The following is a 14,665-nucleotide window of genomic DNA, read 5'->3' as shown; positions in this document are numbered from 1 at the left end:
ATTTCGCATCACATCTCTTTTTGCTGCATTTACGCGGTACGCATGCTGTTTAATCGGAGCAGCATCACCCACATTAATGTCGTGCTCCAAACCTGTAGTGCGAGAAGGTACATCGTTAAATAAAGCAGGAAAATCATCAATCAACTGCATAATATCACAAGCTTGTTGCTCAGATAAATGAGATACATGAGATGTAAGATCAGATAATACCTCAGAGTTCTTAAGTCGAGCACTTTGTTGATGATTGTGACGAAGAACGACTCCATCCTCCGGATCAGTAATCTCGACAGCAGCACAAGTGAACACAGGAGATGACACAGGAGATGACACAAGAGATGACACAGGAGCAACGATTTCTTCTGCAAGTGACACATTCTGAACAGCTTCTCTATTGTAAAAAGTCTTTAACATATTCACGTGACACACTCGAGTTTTCCTTTTTCTATCTGGAGTTCCGATTACATAATCTGTAGTACTAAGCTTTCTTACCACCTCGTATGGTCCAGAAAACCGTGCTGATAAAGCAGACCCTACCATAGGCAGCGACACCAACACTTGATCACCCTTATTAAAGGTACGCTGTACAGATTTACGATCATAGTGACCCTTCATCTTGCCCTGAGCCACTTCAAGTGACTCTCTTGCCACGGAACAGGCTTGATGCAAGCGCTCACGGAACTTACTCACATAATCCAGCACGTTCATTTTCGGGCTAGACTCAACAGACAACAGACTCTCTTTGAGCATTTTCAAAGGTCCTCTGACAGTGTGTCCGAATACTAGTTCAGCCGGACTGAATCCGAGACTTTCCTGAACTGCTTCTCTGATGGCAAATAAAAGTAACGGTACACCCTCATCCCACTCTTTTCCTGTTTCCATACAGTACTTTCTAAGCATTGACTTTAACGTTTGATGGAAACGTTCAAGTGCCCCCTGGCTTTCAGCGTGATAGGCACTTGCGATTCTGTGGGAAACATTTAAACTAGACAACACTTGAGTAAAGATTTTCGACAGAAAATTAGTGCCTTGATCTGTCTGCACAATTTTTGGTAAACCAAACGTAGAAAAAAACTTCACAAGTGCTCTAGTTACGACAGGTGCCGTGATTCTTCTCAATGGGATCGCCTCAGGAAATCTAGTTGCAGTACACATCACTGTCAATAGGAATTGGTTACCAGTTTTAGACTTAGGCAACGGACCAACACAATCAACAATAACATGTTCAAACGGCTCTCCTACTACCGGAATAGGAACAAGAGGAGCACACGGAATCACCTGATTTGATTTGCCAGTAATCTGACATACGCAACAAGTGCGGCAAAATTGTGTAACATCAGCTTTTATTCTAGGCCAAAAGAAGTGTCTTAAAATTCGGTGATACGTCTTCTTAATCCCTAAATGTCCTGATAAATCATGATCGTGAGCTAGAGACAAAACTTGTTGTCGGTAACATGAGGGAATCACGATCTGGTACACATTACTCCATTCAGCATCATCTGCAATATCCGAACACCATTTACGCATCAATAAATCGTCCTCAACGAAATATGCAGCTTTTCTCTCTTGAGCTTTCTCTGTGGACACAACAGCAGCAAAGCACTTCTGAAGACTTTTATCCTGTTTTTGAGCAACAATAAGTCTCTCGCGCGTCACGCGCAGCTTTACACTCGGAGTATCTGGAACATGCGAATTTTCAACAGTTTTAACTTCGTCAGGTATAACATCATTGATAAAAACAGGTGCGATAAAAGATGTAGCCAAATCATCAGCATCCGTCTTACGAGCTTGAGCCCGCGTCACTACACAAGTCGAAAACGTTTCCGGATATGACTGTGATAACTCATCAGGTTGTTCGAGCGCAACTGGATTGTCAAGGACTTCCAGCAATGGCATGATTTTTCCACCGGCTAAATCATTGCCTAAAATAAGTTGTACCCCACTCACAGGTAAACGTTCACGGACAGCTACTTTCACAAAACCCGTGCATAGTTCTGATTCTAAGTGAATCTGATGCAACGGAACTTGAACGAGACCCATCTCTATGCCCTGTACTAGAACATGACTGCCACAAAAAATTTTCTCCGAAAACGGCAGTACATCTGCACTAATAAAGGACTGCATGGCTCCAGTATCACGGAGCATCTGAACTCTTATCCGTTCCTCAGAATTTCCCGTAACGGAAATTAACCCTTCCATCAGAAAAGGTACGTAACTGGAATCAGGCTTGTTACACTCAATTTTTTCAAACCAGCACTCTTAAGTACAGAACTTGACTGTTTTCGTTTCAGCGCAATACAATCGGCAATTAAATGGCCAGATTTGTGACAATAAAAACATTCTCGATCCTCCTTTGATTTTGGATTAACTGATTTTGGTCGAAACGGACTACTCGAGCTCACTTGATTAGCAGCTTTCTCAAAACGCGCAGAAGCAAACATATTTTTATGCGTCAATGAAAACTCATCTGCCAGAAAAGAGGCTTGAGATAAAGACGTTACTTTTTGTTCATTCAAGTTAACGACAACGCGCTCAGGTATACAATTCTTAAATTCTTCTAAAAGAATTAACTCACGCACGTCTTTAAAATCACTTACTTTACTAGATGCGCACCATTTATCAAACAAAATGCCCTTCTCTCTCGCAAATTCAACAAAGGTCTGACTGGAATTTTTCTTATTTTTCTGGAATTTTTCTTTCTTCGGGTACCAGCTCATATGCACGCAAAATCGCAGCTTTCACTACTTCATAATTCACGCTATCCGCTAAGGACAACGTAGCGCATACATCTTGAGCTTTACCGGTTAACTTGCACTGTAACAGCAACGGCCAAACCTCTTTAGGCCAATGCAGTGTGGATGCAATCCGCTCAAACACACTAAAATAGGAATCGACTTCTGTTTCTCGAAACTGCGGCACAAGAGAAATATGTTTACTGACCTCAAAGGTGGTCCCCCCCAAGCCAGCACCAGCGGGCTGTACGGGTTGCGTAACTGGAACAGGTGTCACCTTGCCTGCACTCAACTCAAGTTCACGCAGCTTCACCTGCGTCTCCGCCTCGATTTCGAGTCTGCGGACTTCAAGTCGGAATTCCATCTCAGCCCGACGGTCTTCTGCCCGTTCGCGCGCTTCCATTTGAACTCGCGCTAAGCGGACTTTAAGTCGCGCATCACTTCCAGACTCACCCGAGGCTGGAGAAAAAGGATCAAAGGGCGGCAGAACAGCTTTGGCCTCAGACCCCTCCACCTCAGCCATTCCACCCAGCTCCTCCTCTCCAGGGCGACCGTCGGCACCAAGAGAACCTTCACCGACCACCGCAGGCAGCGCCAGAACACCCAATTCAGCCAACCTCTGAGACACAGTAAACCTAATCTCTCTTTAAAGCCGCTGCTTCGACACAGCAATCTGATAATGAGCAGCGATACGCAGCAGATCCTCTTTCCTACACTTACTAAATTGCTCCTCCGTAGGTGCATTAACAAACGTGCCTAAATCAAAATCAGACATACTTACTCCTATCAGAATCACTAACCATATAATCAGCCAGCCCATCCGCTAATCACTGCCTCGCGAACATTACCACTCTACAAGAAAAGTACTGAACATGTTCATTCCACCACTCACATCAGCAGTAATAATAACTCGGGAAAAATATGAATATTATCATTAAGATCCCGGACGAGCCCCCATTAAATGTAACGATCTTTTAAGGTCTAGGAGATGTTACGCAACACTTATTTTATTATCACTGCTGATGGCTGAATAAAGTGGAAAAGACACATGACAGACTCAACTTAGAGACAAACTGGATTTTTATTGACACAAAGCCGAAGCCACTAGATCCAGTTCTCAATAATAATGAAGTGCGCTATGTACAATGTTAAAGATATAAATTGAACAAAAAGAAATAAAAGGGAAGAGAACCAAAAAAAGTGGAAGAAAGAACAGAATATAACAAAACAATCCTTATACTAAACCTAAACCTAACCAAAGAAAAAGGTAGAAAGAAAACGCCTCGGTTACGACTGTAACCTCGGTTCCCTGAAGAGGGAACGAGCGTTGCGTCGAGAATGACGCTATGGGGAACGCTTTGCGTGATGACGTCTTGAAGCACATGTAAAATCAGTCCAATGGTGTGGCGGAACGTCAGAGGCGGGTGACGTCACGTACCAGGAAGCTATAAAAGCCGGCCTGAAACAGAAAACGAAAGCTTCGTATAGTCTGAAGTCGGGCTGACAGGCATGAAGGAGATATGGCAGGGCGACGCAACGCTCGTTCCCTCTTCAGGGAACCGAGGTTACAGTCGTAACCGAGGCGTTCCCTTTCAAGGGAACTCGCGTTGCGTCGAGAATGACGCTATGGGGAACGTCTATACCAACGCCTCCATAGCTACAAGTGTCTGTCCCGTGTGAAATCTGGTGAGCAGCACTAGGAAGACAAAACATGAGACCCTGGAGCAGAGTCTAGATCCAGAGAGTAGAACCTGACGAAAGTGTGCGGTGAGAACCAGCCTGCCGCATCACAGACGTCCTGTAACGATACTCCTGATATAAGGGCCTTAGAGGCCGCCATACTCCTTGTAGAATGGGACCGGACAGCCATAGGAGAAGGCTGCCCAGCCGCCTCATAAGCAAGTGAGATAGCCTCGACCACCCACTTGCTCATCCTCTGCTTAGACACTGGACCTCCCTTGTTAGGAGACCCAAAGCACACAAATAATTGATCACTTTTACGCCACAGGGCAGCTCTGTGGACATACGCGTCTAACGCCCGCACAGGGCAAAGCAAATTATTAGCCTCCTGGTCAGCATTTTGAAAGGGAGGAGGACAGAAGGCCTGCAGAACAATAGGTCTGACCACATTAGTGGGGACCTTGGGGATATAACCCGGTCTTGGATGAAGAAACGCTTTAACCATACCCGGAGCAAACTCTAAGCATGACGGAGCAACCGACAATGCTTGAAGATCCCCTATCCTCTTGAGAGAAGAAATAGCGAGAAGGAAAAGAGCTTTCAGAGTTAAAAACTTCTCAGGAACCTCCTCAATGGGCTCAAAGGGGGCCAGGGAAAGGCCTTGCAGCGCAACGGACAAATCCCAAGGTGGCACCCTAGAGCGAACTGCAGGCCTCAGCCTCCAAGTGCCACGAAGGAAACGAGATACCAAGGGGTCTTTCCCCACAGACATTCCACCCAAAGGAATGTGGTAAGCACCTATGGCCGCCACATAAACCTTTAAGGTGGACGGGGTCAGACCTGCAGTGAACCGGTCCTGCAGGAACTCCAGAACTGTACCAATTGGGCAGTTGACTGGATCCAACCGACGGTCACTACACCAAGAAGTGAAGACTCTCCACTTCAGGGCATAAAGTTTCCTTGTGGAGGGAGCTCTGGACTGTAGAATGGTCTCAACAACCTCAGTTGAGAGACCTGACTCTATGAGCTGGGCCCCCTCAGAGGCCAAGCCCACAGGTTCCACAGTTCTGGGCGGGGGTGAAATATCGAGCCCTCCGCCTGGGACAGAAGGTCCCTCCTGACGGGTAGCTCCAGAGGAGGCCCGTCGAGGAGCGACACAAGATCGGGAAACCATACTCTGCCCGGCCAGCGCGGGGCTATAAGAAGCAGGCAAACCCGGTCCCTGCGAACTCTCTCCAGAACTCCCGGGAGCAGAGCAACTGGGGGAAAAGCGTACAGACGTAGCCTCGGCCACGTCTGCACCATAGCATCCAGTCCCAGAGGAGCTGGATGCGTGAGGGAGAACCAAAGTGGACAGTGAGACGTCTCTCGAGACGCAAACAGATCCACTTGAGCTTGGCCAAACTCCCTCCATATCAGCTCCACCACCTCGGGGTGGAGCCTCCATTCCCCGGGCCTCGGCCCCTGTCTCGACAGAGTGTCTGCTCCTATATTCTGGACCCCGGGGATGTAAGCTGCCCTGAGTGACAGTAACTTCCCCTGGGACCACAAGAGGATATGGCGTGCCAAGTTGGATAACGGGCGCGAGCGCAAACCCCCTTGGTGGTTGATATAGGCGACTACCGACGTGTTGTCCGTGTGTACTAACACATGGTGTCCCCTGAGATCTGTGATAAAGCTCCTCAGAGCCCGGAAGACAGCTAACATCTCTAGGCGATTGATATGCCAGGAACGATGATGGTCTTCCCACAGACCTTGAGATGAGCGACCCTCCAGGATCGCTCCCCAACCCGTGAGGGAAGCATCCGTCGTTAGCAGTTTGCGACGACAAGGAGCTCCCAACACTGGGCCCTGGGACAGGAACCACGGTTTCTTCCACATAACCAAGGCACGTAGGCATCGCCGCGTGACCTTGATTGTGCGAAAAGGGTTGCCCCTCGGGGAAAACCCCCTGGTCCTGAGCCACCACTGCAGGGGCCTCATGTGCAGCAGTCCAAAAGTTATCACGTTGGAAGCTGCTGCCATGAGACCCAACAGTCTCTGGAACTGTTTGACAGTGAGTAGCTGGCCTAGCTTTACACTTTTCACAGCTGCAAGGATGGACTCTATACGTGGCGGTGACAGGCGCGCCTGCATCGACACTGAGTCCCAAACCACGCCTAAAAAAGTGGTCCTCTGGAGTGGAGAAAGCACACTCTTCTTGGCGTTCAGCCGTAACCCCAGCTCTTTCATGTGGGCGAGAACAACATCTCGATGTTGAACCGCCAACTGATGCGACTGAGCTAAAATCAACCAATCGTCGATGTAGTTCATGATGCGAATACCCTGGAGGCGCAGCGGCGCCAGAGCTGCATCCATGCATTTGGTGAAAGTGCGGGGTGATAAAGCTAGGCCGAATGGAAGAACACGATATTGGTATGCTTTGCCCCCGAAAGCAAACCTCAGGAACTTCCAATGACACGGACGGATGGAAATATGGAAATATGCGTCCTTGAGATCTATCGTGACAAACCAGTCCTCGGACCTGATCTGTGGCACGATCTGTCTCAATGTTAACATTTTGAACTTGAGCTGCATGACTGAATCGTTCAGAACTCGAAGATCTAAAATGGGACGCAATCCCCCGTCCTTTTTCGGAACAATGAAGTACCGGCTGTAAAACCCGGTTTCCCTGTCGGAGGGAGGTACATATTCTATGGCCCCTTTCTCTAACAGAGTGTTCACTTCCTGTTCCATGACCAGAACCTGCTCGGGGCCCACCACTGTGGGCAGGACCCCCATAAACCGAGGTGGGCGTTTTTTGGATTGTATCTGATACCCTTTTTCCACGGTCTGCAGGACCCAACGAGAAACATTTGACAGTAGCTTCCACGCTGTCAAAGATTCTACTAGAGGTACCAGCCTCTCGAGACTGGTTTCTGGATTTTGTTGTTGTTGAGCAGTCAATTCGTCGCCCTGTAACGGCGCACCGGCAGGGAACGATCGAACAGACTGCTCTAACACCCTCCTCGGAGGGGGCGGGCATCCCGAGGCCACTACGTTTCCGGGTGGTCCTTGAGATATGTGCTCGCCGGAGACCGCTGCGCCCTGTAACACCGGAGGCGGCAGGGTTAGCAGAACGGTCCCCTGAGGGTACCGAAGAGAGACGGGCACCGTAAAAAGAGGTGTTAACCGCTCTGCTTCGGGGGGGACTACCCTCATTAGTCCTGAGCCCTCGGACGTCAGGATTTCTTCCCAGCAGCCTTCTTGGCGGTAATAACGGTCCGCAGATCCGCTTTACCCCTCGAGGACTGCTGGGTTGCAAAAATTTGAGGGATTTTTGTGGGGGAGCACGGGAGGACACGCTCTGTTTCTGAGTGGCACGGTGCTCAGCGCTCTTTCTAGAGGAGTGAGGCTGCTCCCGCTCAGCAGCCTCATAGAAAGAACGGCGGGGGAGAAGTTTCTGGAGAGCAGCAGCTTGCTTAGCGGCTTCTTGTGATTTTGCTACCGCAACACTAACTGCATCACCAAACAGACCAACAGTGGAGACCGGAGCATCTAAGAGAACATGCTTTTCTTTATCCTTGATATCACTTAGATTGAGCCACAGATGCCTCTCAGTGGCCACCAGGGCTGCCATAGACCGCCCGATAGATTTAGCGGTCTCCTTGGTGGCCCTGAGAGACAAATCTGTGGCTCTGCGAAGTTCGGCCACAGTGTCAGGTCCAATTCCCCCGCCCTCCTCCAAATCCCCCAATAATTCAGCCTGATAGGCTTGTAAAATGGACATCGTATGCAGACACGCTGCAGCTTGACCAGCGGCTGCATACGATTTATGAACCAGGGAAGATGTTACTTTAACTGGCTTAGAGGGAAGTGTAGGAGCTTTCAGAGAAGATGCCGTTGCTGGAGAGAGATAGCCCGTAAGCGTCTCTTCCACCTTCGGCATCTCCCCATAACCATACTCTTTATATTTAGATATTGAGGAGTAGTGAGATGTTTGTGGTGTATAAACTCTGTGAGACACTGGTTTCGCCCACGATCTCGACACCTCGGTGTGGAGATCGGGGAAAAACGGCAGGCTCCTGCGCTGGGGCTGCGCACGAGATGGCAGGAAGCGTTCGTCGAGCTTACTTTTCGAACGAACGTCCTGCCTATCTTCTGGCCACTCAATAGACAGTCTGTCAACAGCTCTAGTAATGACATCGAGCAGTTCCTCAAACGCATGAGACTGAGGTGGCGAATCCTCAGACTCAGCTTCAATACTCACAACATCCAACTCCTCAGAGCTGGATAGTTGCAGTACTGGTACCTCTATCGGGGGGGAAGAAACCGCAGCGCGTGCTTCCACACCCTGATGAGAGGCACTGGATCTGTCAGAAGGAGGCTGAGATAAGGCAGAGCCCGTCTCAACATCCACTGACAGATCCATTTGCGAACCCCAGGTCTGAGATCGCCGCCGAGCCTCAGCCGCGGCGGGACCCGAGCCCTGGGGAACGTGGTCGGGATTGAACCGAGCCAAGCGGGATCGGAGCGTACGCAATGGAAGCGCACAGCAATGCACACAGTCACCACCCTCGAGTGCTGACTGGGCATGCTCCTCTCCCAAACAAACAACACAAAGAGTGTGAGTATCACCTCCCGTTATATAACGCGGGCAAGGATGAACACACACTCTAAACTGCTGCTTGCTCGCCATACTGAATATATATATATATAGACAGACAACACCAAATAACAAGGACAGATTTCAACACAGAGCGCGACTGAAGACTCAGAAATCTTTCGTTTTCTGTTTCAGGCCGGCTTTTATAGCTTCCTGGTACGTGACGTCACCCGCCTCTGACGTTCCGCCACACCATTGGACTGATTTTACATGTGCTTCAAGACGTCATCACGCAAAGCGTTCCCCATAGCGTCATTCTCGACGCAACGCGAGTTCCCTTGAAAGGGAACCGAAATCTTCGGTGCATCCGGCACCTAAATAAACTAGCTACTAAAACAAAACATACACAGAGTGGCGCTCACTCCTAACCTAGTGTATCTAACAAATAAACAACACTACGGGCATTATGTATACCGCGGCATACTGACCTGTCGTTCTCTTTCCCAAAGAGCCGTGTTACAGGACCCCATAACATTGAATTAAGACACACATCGAAGCTATTATCTCGAAGATTGAAACATAACAAGTACTAGAGGTACAGATAAACCGAGCACAAAGCACACAACTCATTCCACTACAAAGAGCAAGACTTCACTATATAACTCATTCCACTACAAAGAGCAAGACTTCACTATATGGATCTCAATTCACATTTTAGATAACTCAAACCGCTACACAAGCTCGTGGTCGCTTCAGAGAGAGAGAGACCGCATGAATGAGCACGCCATCCCTTTGAACCCAGCTGGACAACTCTGATTGGCTCCCGGACGCCGCCCCAATGATGAGTGACGTCCCGCTAGGCCAGTCACAGCAGCCTGCGAGCCGAGAGCGAGCTAGAAACAGAGAGAGATAATGAGTACAAACAATCAACACGTGCAAAGTATACTAGCGTGCACAGACCAGTGAAAACAAGACAAAACACACGTGGAACGTAACACACGGCCTTGACGGTCTTTGGTCTTGGTCTTGTCTTGGTCTCGGACCTCTCGGTCTTTTCTAGGTCTCGCTGTCTCAGACCAACATAGTGGTCGGGGGATTTAGCAATACAATACTACAATATCCACGACGACACAACGTTCGATAATGCAACATTATTATCCGCAATGGAACGGATTGAAGCGCGCGTCCGAGTGCTGACAGTGCGGCGTGTGCTCGAGCCACACGAGAAAACACTGTATCCGCGGCCACTGATCGCAGCGGCAACGAGCACTTTGATCACTTGGTTTAAAAAACACATATCAGTAACATGATGGGTTTTAACTTCATTCAGGAGTCATTCATTTTGGGTAACTGCACAACTACACAACTGACAGATGACTTTGAGCGCACCGCCAACGGTGTGTGTGTGTTGTGTGTGTGTGTAACCATAGCGACAAAACGACCAACTTTCGGATCCCGCACTTAAGCCTATAATTTCGTTTTTAAAAATGTAATTAAGTATTTAAAAGTTGCAGAATGGGTTCATTTGGAGTCTGAGACTCCGAAATCGGCAGAGATAGGCAGGCATTTGCTTAGATGAATTTGTGTCTTTGATATCTGTGTGTGTGTGTGTGTGTGTTGTGTTGTTGGTGTTAGACTAAATAAATGGTCTTTTAAATATCATCTGCATATCTCCGTTGTGTTGACTAAACATTAGGCCTAATCCAAGTTTATAATTGTGTATCTTTAATTTGATGTTATACGTTTTCATCTACACATTAATTATGAGCCTGCGGGCTCGACTCGCCTTGTTCAACGCAGACACCGCTCCTCCTGTCTCTGGGCCGCGTAAGAAGAAGCGCCGCTCTCAGAGACCACCGGAGCCCGAGACTCAAGCCAGGTTTTCGCCGGAGCCTCTCCCGCGAACCTCGCTCTCTCCCTCTCCGCCCCCGCTTCACGACGCGCAGCCGCCGGCTTCCGCCCGCGATGCCGTCGCCTCGGGATGAAGCGGATGAGGACGCCATCCTGGACAGCTGTTCTCTACTGGCATCAGACAGCGAAGAGTGGTCCGGTTCTCTCCGCTCCGCCTCTTCCTCGACGCGGGAGTCTGGCAGGACCCACGCCAGTGTGGACGCCGAGCTTCTCCGCCTCCTCACCATGGCTGTCGAACACCTGGGCCTCGAATGGTCCCCGCCTAAGGTGCCCGCACCGAATAGGCTCGACGGGTTCTTTCTGCCCAGCCGCCGCCAAGCGCCAGCGTCCAGGCCAGCACCCTTTCTGCCCGAGCTTTCCAAGTCGTGGAACGCTCCTGTCTCCGCTCCCCGGTCTCGTCGACTCTTTCACAAGTGGACGGAGCCGCAGAGAAGGGATATAACCAGATCCCTCCAGTTGAACAGGCGGTTGCAGCGCACCTTTGCCCTCCATCCGCGAGATGGCGCTCAAAGTCTGCCCTCCCGTCTAAAGCCTGCAGGACTACTTCAGCGTTTGTCAGCCGCGCCTTCTCCGCCGCTGGACAAGCTGCTTCCGCCCTGCACACAATGGCGGTTCTCCAGATTCTCCAAGCTGATCTTCTCCGCCAGCTGGATGAGAAGGGCCCGAGTCAAACCGCCTTGACTGACCTGCGCAGCGCGACGGATCTCTCCCTTCGCGCTACCAAGATAGCAGCACAAGCTATCGGACGTTCCATGGCCTCGCTAACGGTTACAGAGCGCCACCTGTGGCTAACGCTCGCCGACATGGGTGAATCCGAGCGGTCCGTTTTTCTCAACGCCCCGCTCTCCCCCACTGGCCTCTTCGGCCCAGCAGTGAGTGGCCTCGTGGATCGTTTCTCGGAGGTACAGAAGGCATCGCAGGCCATGAATCTCTTCCTGCCTCGTCGCTCGAGTTCCGCTGCAGGCCGCCCTCACACACAGCCTCCTGCACGCAGCTCTACACAGCGCTCGTCTCGTCCTCCGCCTTCGCAGCAGCGTCAGCGTGGCCGCCCCAGGTCGCGTTCAACCAGCCAGCACAGGCCGCTTCCCCCGCGGGGCCCCCGGCGTAAGGTTTCGCTGAAACCCGAGCCTGCGAAATCCTCCTAGCACACACAGGGAGGAAAAGACGGCTGAGTCCCGCCGCGGCCGGACCACCGTCAAAGCTCATCTGTTTACCTCTGCCAGTCCCCTTAGAAAAGGCTACTGCAGTAGTGTTCACCGCAACGAGCCAGTTCCTCAACTCGCTCGCCTGCACTCAAACGCCGTTTTTACGGCGACCCAGATAAATCGCAAAAAGAGCATAAAGTCTGGTTATCCGGCTCGCGCCGACAGTGTTATGAGTGTAGTAAACATGCCCACACCCCAGTGTTCATTTCTACACACAAGCACGATCTCCCCTGTGTATCCCACAGAGCACACTCACATAAAGCGTGCTTACGCCGCTCGAGTGTTAAATGTAGGAAATGTGCCCACTTCCCAGTGCCCACGCCTACACACTGCCCGCTCTGTCTCACATATTCGGGGATCAGATCTCATAAAACCTCCTGCCACCAGCCGTGTTGTGGAAAAGAGTCCCGTGCCCGCTTACGAGCGCTCACACTCGCTTGTAAACACTTTCATGCCCACGTCGCCTTCGCGCCACGGGCTGCCCATGACAGCACGCTCTCAGTCCCTAGGGACCGTGTTTCTGAGCGCTGTTCAGCCGGTTGTCGCTATCAGCGAGCCCCCGTCCCCCAGCATCGACAGCACGCGCACCGCGCTTTCGCCGCTTCGAGTCCCCTGTCCCGCGCAGTTCAGCGGGCGGGACCTAGAGGCTATTCGACCCCTAGCCATGAGTGCAAAATCATGGGAGGCTATCTCGGGCGTGTCGAAATGGGTGCTGGACACTGTAATACGGGGCTATTCACTGCAGTTCGCTCGCCGTCCTCCGCGCTTTCTGGCTCGGACCGAGACGAAAGTGAACACAGAAGCAGCCCATCTGCTTCATACAGAAATAGCGAAACTATTACGCAAAGGGGCGATAGAACGTGTTCACCCTTCCTTAACCGAGGCAGGCTTTTACAGCCGTTATTTCCTCGTTCCCAAGAAGGACGGAGCGCTCAGACCTATATTAGATCTGAGATATTTGAACATAGCTCTCATGAGACGGCCGTTCAAAATGCTCACGACCAGACAAATCCTCGCGCAAATTCGCCCGAGGGACTGGTTTATTTCTCTCGATCTGAAAGATGCATACTTTCAGATTCAGATTATACCCCGTCACAGGCCATTCTTGAGATTCGCCTTTGACGGCCAAGTATATCAATACACCGTCCTTCCGTTTGGCCTGTCTCTAGCACCCCGCACGTTTACGAAGTGCATGGATTCGGCCCTCGCTCCCCTCAGAACACAGGGGATGCGAATTCTGAATTATTTGGACGATTGGCTCATTCTGGCGCAATCGGAGGAAGAACTCATTTCCCACAAACTAGCGCTTCTCAGTCATCTAGAAAGCCTGGGTCTTTCGGTGAACTGGGCCAAGAGCTCATTAATCCCCAGCCAGTCGATCTCTTTTCTGGGAATAGAGCTGGACTCGGTGGCTATGACGGCCAGACTGTCAACACAGCGCGCACGCCGTGTTCGACACCTCGCCGCGTCTTTTCAGAAAGGCAGGTGTTTCCCCCTGAAAACATTTCAGAAGTTGTTGGGCCACATGGCATCAGCTGCAGCAGTTCTGCAGCTGGGCTTACTGCGAATGCGCCCGCTCCAGCGCTGGCTGAGAACGAGAGTGCCCCGCAGAGCGTGGATTGCCGGTAGTGTTGTTTTTGGCGGCCTGTTTTAATTTTAGTTTTAGTCTAGTCTTTGTGTCAGGCTGTCATTTTAGTTTTTATTAGTTTTAGTCACATTCATACTCTTTTTAGTCTAGTCAAGTTTTAGTCGATGAAAACTGATGACATTTTAGTCTAGTTTTAGTCAACGAAAACTTATGACATTTTAGTCTAGTTTTAGTCGACGAAAACTGATGACATTTTAGTCTAGTTTTAATGAAAATTGTATTTTAGTCTCTTTTTAGTAATGCGATTCTATTTAACCCAGTCAATATAGAATTTCAAACAAGGCTATCTTATTATAGGCTATTTAGTAGGCCTATATTTAGGGCTGTGATGGTGGCAGGTTTTTTTTTTTACCACCGCGGTAATGGACCAACTACCGGCGGTGGTTGGGGGGTTATTTAAAAAAAAATAAAAAAATCGTTTTATATTTCCACACAAAGATGCGTGATATACACTCTGCGCTTTGAGAGGGATGTGGGACACGAGCAGGAAAACACAAAGATATCGATCTCTTTATGATATCTTCGTGTTTTCTACTTGATGTAAATTGGTCTGAAGAGTGAATTTTATCCTCCACAAGGGTGAAATATTTAGGCTATGTTTGAGATTGGGCTGCCAGAGAAAGTGAAACTAAAAATCACCCGCGCGTGTGAAACGCGCTTTACAACTAAACTTGACGCGCCTATGTCTAATATAACAAGCACAAACTGTGTTAAAAAGAATTTGACATGCAAGTACAAATGTAGGCTATCTGTCCTACAGCGTTTTTCTACTTTACCACAGTAAAGAATACGAATATAATAGGCCTAATTAAAAGCGAACCAAGAAATGTTTATAATCCCTTTAGAAAATGGGTGAGATGTGAGTGAAGATTTGGGAAAAGAAACAAGAGATTCCATGCAGGGATGA

This window comes from Abramis brama, assembly GCF_963993115.1.
Source record: "Abramis brama genome assembly, chromosome: 15".
Taxonomy (NCBI): domain Eukaryota; kingdom Metazoa; phylum Chordata; class Actinopteri; order Cypriniformes; family Leuciscidae; genus Abramis; species Abramis brama.
The sequence above is the reverse complement of the archived record's forward strand: the minus strand, read 5'-3'. Positions refer to the sequence as shown.